Source organism: Amborella trichopoda, chromosome 10, assembly GCF_054954075.1.
Source record: "Amborella trichopoda isolate Santa Cruz 75 chromosome 10, AtrichopodaSantaCruz75HAP2 v2.0, whole genome shotgun sequence".
Lineage (NCBI taxonomy): Eukaryota > Viridiplantae > Streptophyta > Magnoliopsida > Amborellales > Amborellaceae > Amborella > Amborella trichopoda.
In genome coordinates, this window is record NC_142345.1 from 28,796,674 (window position 1) to 28,805,714 (window position 9,041).

At 37.7% G+C, this 9,041-nt stretch overlaps 1 long non-coding RNA gene across 1 annotated transcript; it reads left to right on the forward strand.

Moving 5' to 3' along the window:
• The first annotated feature begins 721 nt into the window (after window positions 1-721).
• On the forward strand, window positions 722-3,161 carry LOC148780122 (uncharacterized). The gene is made up of 2 exons (XR_016042471.1): window positions 722-1,285; window positions 1,565-3,161. It is a non-coding gene; the product is annotated as an uncharacterized LOC148780122 (long non-coding RNA).
• Window positions 3,162-9,041: the final 5,880 nt, after the last annotated feature.

The window sequence follows — 9,041 nt, forward strand, 5'->3', positions numbered from 1 at the left end:
TATTTTATAAATTCTGAATTTTATAACTACATATGAAAATATATTTTAAGCCGACACCAAAACAACATCACGCCTTATTTCTATAGTATGCATTTACGACACCAAAACGACATCACAAAGTAAATTTTAGAGGTGCGCCTTGTAACGAGGCAACCATATACAAACCTCACCCATGATATAAAGCAAAAAAGCATTCTGCTCCCTGGGGGTATACTATGCATTTATTCTTTGATATAGAACCCCACTAGAGCACACTATGCATTTATTCCCTGATATAGATCCCCATCTAGGATAAGTCTTAGGACACCAAAATTTGGGGATATAACATCTTTAACAGACAGATTAATTTCAATAAAAAATTATTTCCTAATTGCAATATCTAAGCACTTGAAAAAAAAAATCTTAAAATTGAATGGAAACCGTCCAATTTTTAAAAAACATGATTTAAGTGTTAGAAAACTCAAATTTCAAATAAAATAATAAATAAATAAATAAATAAATGAGATTAATGATCCAGTAATTCTAATGTGATTACCCAATTTTCAGATTGAAAAAATATCCTCCCAAATAAGTCATATAAGTGAGGGTATAAAAGTAAAGTATGCTCCCAAAGGAGCACAGTATATATACTGTGCTCTAGTATAAAAGTAGAAAACTAACGGAAACAAACAATTTAAGGTGAGACAATATTAAAAGGAAATTTAAAATTTAAGTCGATCCTGACAGTTGCGGAGGAAAAGAATCAGAGCTCTCTTTCTCTCTCTAATTGTTTCTCTCTCTAAGTCTTACCATCGAACCTGACAGTTGAGAGAAGCAAACAGTCTTGCCATTACAGTTGAGGAGAAAGAAACAGCCTCGCTATCATTTCCCTCTCTTTCTCTCTCGTTTTAAGTCTTGTTTTCCCTTCTCCTCCTCCTCCTCCTCCTCCTCCTCCTCCTCCTCCTCCTCGTTCATTGCGTACCTCTGCCTCTTTCTCCCTCTAATTCTTGGTCTTTCTAATCTTCCCTTCTCTGATTTCATGGAACCCTCCATCTCTGATTTTTCAAATTCCCCTGGCTCTGAGGCCAAACCAGTTTCCATTGATGGAAACCAATCAACCCCAAGGTTAACGATCAGGTTCAAGGTGGGCCAGAAAACAGAATCTCAATGTCAAATCCGTTCCCGCGAATCAGTTACTTCTCAATTTGATCAGGTCGCTGGAGTTTTAGGCCATTATAGCTGCAAGCTCTGCTTGGCTCAAAGCGATCTCTCGGAGCTCACGTTAAAGCCCATGCATCCAATTATGGTAAGTTTTTGCAGGTTCTTGAGCTACTTCTTTCAGGAATATTTTCCATGTACGGATAATTTTTTAATCAAGATTTTATTATATGGGTTCTTTCCTAATGTTTTCCTTAATCAATATTCTTTTCCTTATCTGCGTACTTTTTTAATCAAGATTTTTTCGAATAATTTCCTTGACTGCGTCTTTCTGAATCATTTTTTTTTATATCGGTTCTTTTGTAATCAAAGTATTGTGGTATGGGTTTTTCTCAAATCGAAGTTTGATGGTTTTGTGTTTTTGCAGGTTTCACTGACAGTGATAAGATAGGTTTGAAAGATGAGCACGAGAGGAGAAAGGATGGTTGCAGAGGAGAAAGAAAGAGCACAACGTTAGAGAAAACAACAAAGCATACCCAACAAGAACCAGTGCGTGCTCTGTGCACCAAGAAATTTCCCTTGCTGAAGGCTCAGTTTGGCCGCATGAGGTGCCACCCAAAGAGAGATTGGAGAGGGATTCAGCCACCGGAAAAGCCTGTACTAGCCAAAAAGAATGAGAGGAACCTGCAGGTCAAAAATTCAAGCAATGGCGCACAGATGAATTCTGTGGAAAGTTTGTCATACCATACCAATAGCACCATAACAGAAGAGAGCTCGAAAGAACATTATCCTCTTCCTCCCCTCTCAAATTGGTTGGTCACTGGATCTGGAACAAGAAAGAACAAAACTGCCAGGTCCGAAAGTAAAGATTTGCAGAGACAGAGATTTGAGGGAGTTTCAAAAAGCATCAAACAAACTGTGCATCACTTACCCTTTCTTTCTCAATCTTAAGGAAATTTGGAGGAATTGGGTTTCTTGAAAAAACAAGAAACCGACAAAGAAAGCCTAGAATCGGATCCCAAAAAGAGTGAAATCCTCCATGAAAGCTTCTTAGTTTACCGTCGTGGCCAATGGAAGAAGAAGACGGAGGAGAAGAGGGAGGCGAGAGCTATTCAGACAGCTACTAATTCTGGCACACCCCAAGAAGGTGAAATCAGTTCAAACTGCCATGATTCAAAGAAGAGGAAGCTTTTCATTGGAGGCTCTGCGGCTAATAACTCTGAGGAGGAGGAAGTATCACAAGAGGATGTTCAAGTTTCTGGAATTGGGTCTGAGATATCAGTGGCCTTCTTGAAAGTATCTGTCAATAAAAGACCAAAATCAGCTGAATTCCTGCCAATTTCTCTCCGGAAAGGCAAGGGAGCCATAAATGCACTAAGTGTAACCAATGGTTCAATTCAGGTCAGGCTTTAGGTGGCCATATGAGGAAACATTTTGACAGAAAGAAGCATCTAGCCAAGTTGAAAGCTCATCATTCTTCAAAGAGGTTGACAATGGGTTCTCAAGTTGAATTGGGAGGAGAGAGAAAGAATGGGGAAGGAGAGAGAAGGAATGAAGAGAGAATGGGGGCTATGGATCTTAATGGGGTGAAGCCTATTGAAGATGAGGATTTGAAATTTGCTATAAGTATGTTGGAGGTGGTGCCTGCTTATGCTGGTTATGTGAGATCTAGACTTTTCATGATCTTTGAGGCATAATTCAGGAGTTTAGGAAGCCACAGAAAGAGGATTTTGGGGTCCACAATTCAGTGGTTTGGAAGATTAGAGACCTTTTTTTTGGCAACATTTCAGTGGTTTTGCATGCAGCATTTTTTTAGCACAGTTTAGTGGTTTTCTACGGGAAAAATTATTTTATAGAGTGATGAATTCATCAATTGTTTTAGGAAAAATCTCCATTGCTTTTGATAGTTATTTATGCTGACAAATTGTTGAATGTAATTAAGTTTATGGAGCTTTTGAAAGTTATTTAAGCTGACAAATTGTTAAAATGTAATTAAGTTTATGGAATTGGATCCACTTTGCCTCTGTTTTTTTTTTCTGGTATATTTAGTTTGTGAACTGTTTTAGCTTTTACATATGAATTATCAGTCATTTTGTAATGGGGAGCAGAGGAATAAACTCTCTTTGTGCAAGTCATTTGTTGTAAGTTCATGTACTCTTTTAAAATATGCATATTGCAGTAATGTTCAGTAGAGTTCAGAGGTCCAAACTCATACAATTCTCATAATGCATACCACATTTTTTATCGAACAAGAGCAGCATCAACGGTATTACACTGGAGACCTCTAAGTTACAAACTTACAATCTGAATATTCACATTTCGAACCTGAAAATGGCAGGCAAAATCAAATGGGTTAGTTTCAGAGAGTTATAGGCAAATGATTTATTGCAGTATCTAATGTTGAGACAGATTCAATCCATATTTCACATTAGGAGATAGAAAGTGAACCAAAGAAAATGATGCAAGAGGAGCTTGTTAGAATGTTTGATTTCAGAGGTTCTCCATGAAGAGACACAAGGGAACCAAGTGAATTGGTGAACCACCGAGTTCAGTCAATAGAACTCAAATATACAGGCCGTAACACAAAATTGAGCAATGCATTACCAAAGCTGTCTGTACAGTCTGGCTAAATTATGACATTCACAATCAAGAGAGAGAGAGAGAGAGAGAGAGAGAAGAGTAGGAGGTGGGGGGAGTAGAATGGAGAACAGCAGTACTCGTGGGACAACCCACAGGCAAGATGATTGAAAAGAGAAAGCTATGATTAACTCCAACTCATGATAAAATCAAACCAAAAAACTATCGAAGTATATGAAGTAAACTGTTTTGGAGCATAGGAAAGTAAATGTGTTCTACTAAAGGCTAGCAAGAACAGAAGCTGTGCATACCCTCTCAAAAGGAGAAGTGGCAGCAGCAGATGCATGAATACCATTTCTTCTGACTTGTCCGACTTATTTGGGTAGGGTCATCGCCAACTTTTCACAGATGCGCTATGTCCTCCCTCAGTCAGTCTGCACATAATTGTCAAAGGCAACCTCATGAGAGAGAGAGAGAGAGGGCCCCAAATTAGTACTTGTCTTAGTCCGCAAGTAAATTAAGAAACCAAAAAACAAAAAACAATCGACAAATAATTTGGTTTTAAGTGTGAAAATGACCAATAATTTATAGTGATATGATCGAGTAGACTTTAAGTCGCCACGTAGAAAAGTAGAATGTGACTTCTAGGCCACTGGATTTGGATACACCTTCTTGTGCCTATTTACATAAACTCCAATGGCAGAGTAAGCCAATAAATAGGCATAAACTCAAATGGCAAAGTAAGCCAATCCGATCATTGATCTATATTAAATAACAATATAAATTGGTGTCTGTGTGCCACAGAAAGAGAGAGAGAGCATACATAGGAAATGCAAAAGAGCGGATGCTGGTTCCATTATCATTAGAATGGTGAGAGATACTAGAAGAATGAGGCACTGATGCTGGAGCAGGTTTCCCTGAAGGACCGACAGGTTCATCAGGAGACGTAGGCTCAACCTCAAGCAAAATTCGAGCATCCTCCTTTTCATCAGTGATAACCTCAAGTAAAATTTGAGCATCCTCCTTATCATCAGTGCTAACCTCAATTTCCAAATCATGCTCGTCTTCCACCTCTCTGGCATCAGACCCCACTACAAACGGTATAGGACAAGACCCCAAAGGAGGGCTATTTGAGAAATTAGTGAGCTCCCCTGACTTCCAAACAGGAAAACATGGTCTCTCAAGACGCTAGAATTTCCAACATGACAACTAAATGAAGATTCATTCGAGGCCACACCCCATTCCCAGGGTGAGTAAGACTTTGTTCTAGCAAAAACAGAAGAAGGGATCCTATATTGTTTGGCACTCGGGGTTTCAGGTTTACTTATTGATGGGTTTGAATATTCAGATTTATACATCACTTGAATTGGTGGTGATTACTTAGACACACTCGAGAAACCTTGGGTATCAGAAGGCCTAGGGGGTAAGAGAGAAACGCCTGGTGCTTGAACTGAATCAGAGTGAACTGACAGCGAGAGCATGGGCCCTTCATAGCCATGCCCATCAGCCATGCAATCGGGCTCGGGAATAGCTGGTGAAGGCTCAAGAATCACTTTCTGTCCCATTTTGGCTCCCCTCTGAAACCCAATTCGAGGTCATGAGAAGATGAATCAGAGGAAGAAGAATCAGAAGACTCAACAAATCTATCTTCTTCATTGCTAGAAATTTTTCCTTGACTGAGAAGAATCGACTCATTGTCTTCCTCTATATTTTCGGCCTCTAGAAATGTTTTCGCATGGTTTTTACTTCCATGGTTGTGCACTGCATCCATTCCCACTCACCGCCTTGTCTAAGTGAAGTTATCCATTATAATGGGTTTTTCTTTGTCTTTCAGCTGCTGGTATGTGGGTTTCTCTTTTCGAGGTAGTTTCTCGAGCATTCCATGGCTGGCTGAAACGGCTTAAAACAAGCAGATCACAGCCAACATGCATTGGACGAAAAATCACCAGCCTACTATAAACATAGATTCATTTAACTACCAAATGGTAGCGCTTTCATTTTTCATTCCATCAAAGATGGATTTCATAATTTTAATCATCAAATAACTAAAATTCAAAGAAGATAGACACCTTTGTATAATAATGACAGCAATGCCAAAACCAAGTGTAGCACTCTCAAGAATGCCAATTTATGTAGCAGATTCAGTCTTGTTTCAGTTGAAAGAAGCATGAAGCATGAAGAACAACTTGCATAAAATGTGTCAATGCCATAACACCAGGCATCAGTACACAGAAAGCAAGCAAATAAACGATCTGATAAACCTTCCAAATGTTGGAAGTGATATGAGTAAGACCAGAAAATGTCGGCGAATAGCCCAGTATTGGTTTTAACATGAGTGACATTAACCAAAACTAGTCGACACCGTGACTTTGATAATTTCAGCTGTAAAACAAGAGACATAGAATGCAGGTGAAGGTGCGCCTTGTTTTGATTGTTTAGAACCTCGGCCTTATACAAACCATGTCCAATGTTGAATAGTTATATTTAATCTTAAAATGCCATTTTTATCGATATCAAAGATAGAGTGTATATGATTTCTGTTATTTCTCTTTCTCTCTTTTTTTTTGTTCTTTTTTTCTTTTTCATGGCAAGGAGGTTACATCCCCAAAATAATGCACCTTGATAAGTTCAGCAGATAAACTTTTGGCATTATGCAAATTCTGATTTTGGGTATTCTAAAGGCCTATTTAGCTGATAATTAATTTTATTTTATCTAACATTATTTTGTTTAAAATTCTTATACTGTACCCAATATTAGTATGTTTGTTTGGTTTGTATTATTTACCAACCAAAATACTATTTGGTCTCTGACCTACCATCTGGTATATTACAAAGAAGTCACGACCCTAACCTTGAAATCCCCATTCATTTCCTTTCCAAGGATACATTCTTTCTAGTTCTTTTCTTTCTCAGTCTAATTCTATAGAGCCCGTGCTAAATTAGCGCTTAACAATTTGCAACGCTACATTCTAGGTTCAATTCCTACCGAGAGTAGAGGGGCCCTCTCCCTACTAACTCACCCAAAAAGAAACAGTATAGAATCTCTCTTACATTCCTTTTCCCCTGAATATAGGGCTGTCAATGGGTTGGGCTTGGGCCGTGGATGGCCTGGCCCTATTCCCCTTAGGGCCGACTAGGCCCGGCCTTCGCTCTATCAGGTCCAGGGCATGTTGAGCCGGGCTTGGCCCAACAAGGTAAAATTTAAAGAAAACTAAACGAAAATAAATAAAATAGAGTAAGGGGCTGGGCCTCACCGGGCCCAGGCTTGGCCCTAGTTTTTTAATGCTGGCCACTTGGCCCATTGCCACCACTAATCTCTCCAATTTGATTTGAAACTATTGATATATGCTCCATTTCTATCTACTATTGATATTTGCTCCCTTTCTATCTCTATGTCTCTCTTTTATCTTCATTTATTGTTTCCCTATTGCATACATCCCTTCAGTTTGGTTTGAATGATACGAGAGATTAGAGTCTCCGTTGTCCACATTAAAATAAATGGAAAGGTGGATGAGTCAATAAAATGGGGTAATCATTGCGATCAAGGTTTTAGAAAACGTCATTTCGATTCGGATTCGCCTGATCCGAATTGGGTATCATCAGAGGTGTGTTGGATCTGTTAATAAAATGGGATCCGATGTGTTGCTACTAAATTGAAATTTTTATTATTGTAAATACATTAAAATATCACATAATTTAATATATTAAATTGCTAGGTTAGTTAGTAAAATTTTCTTATTATATAGATATTTATAACTTTTATAAACATCAGCAAATAACTTACTGTTAATTTGTTATTGTATAGAATAATGAAACATGTTCTCAGTATTTCTATTTTTTTATGTATATAAAAAAAATCATGATGCAATTACCACTGTAATCATTTTTTTAAAATGTTTTTGGGCCAAAACTTGCTGATTCGGTTGATTCTCTGATCCAACATGCGTATCCATCGGTCTGACATAGTTTTTGGGGTGGACAATCCGGGTTGCCAATCCTTTTTCTTTAAATTTGGTAACGATCATTTTTGTATGCCAAACTTTTTCTTTCGCTATTTCTTCTTCGATATGGTGATGTTTTGTATTTCTTTCTAATAAATAACAGGAATGAAATACTAAACAATTATTTATTTTTAGTATAAGGAGGTCATAATCATCTTTAGCCACTACAAAAATAACGGCTTAGAGTGTATGAAGGAGCTAGAGATATTTTTATTTGCACTTTAAGCTTGATAACTGATACGCACTTGGCTAGCTACTTGATACTCAAATGATTATGATCTTCTTGTACTAAAAATGAATAATATTATTGTATATTTTTCCTTATGACCCGGTTAGCATGCGGCCACCCCACATATTGTAGAAATGTAAGCTTTGCAATAAATACATTTTTAAACTATAATTTGATCCAAATTTTTAGATAATATACAAGCTTTAACATGAAGACCTTGACTATGAAAAAAAAAAAATTTGAAAACTAGAAATAATGATTGAACTAAAAAAACATTTGGATAGTTATTTACAATTGTTTTTAGCTGGACGACCTATTTGCTTCCATCTTTAGGATGGATGCTTTATACATCTGGACCGCATAATGTAGAAGCGCGGTCCATCCCACATGAAACATTTGTTCCACATATGATGCACAGTTGCACACATCCCTCTCTTCTATGAACATTCGCTCAAATGTGTCTAATACACACGGGTTGTATATACATGAGGTTCTCTTACATCTTCTTTCTCTTTCTAGAGCATGCACAATGGGATCTATCACCTCCTATCTCTCTCCGTCACTTATCTTACTAGATTTTTTTTTTTTTTTTTTAATTTTGAGTCTTGTCAATAACATTTTTACAACCATTCCATTTGAAATCCAACTGACAAAAATAATTATGATTTTATTTTCATCTTCCTCATTATCACAACATTTTCTCTAATTATTTGGGGTTGGCTACACGAATCCTGATTCGTCAGTGTGCTCTAATAAATACCATACCCTTAGTGAGACCAAAAATTCATATATCTTTTCGAACTACTTTCAGTCACATCCTTTTGGGCCTACTCCTTGCCCTTTTCAATCTTTCCACTTGAACTAACTTGCACCTTCGAACAGGTATTGTATTGGATCAGCGCCACAAATGGCCAGCCACCGAAGTCTACTCTCTGTCATCCGATTGGTTCCACACCTAAATTTTGGCAAATAGATCTGTTTCAAATTTTGTCCTTCTCGTCTTGTCACTCATCCATCTCAACATCATCATCTCTGCTACACTGATTCTTTGGATATATTGTTTATTGACCACCCCACATTCTGCCCCATAGAGCAAA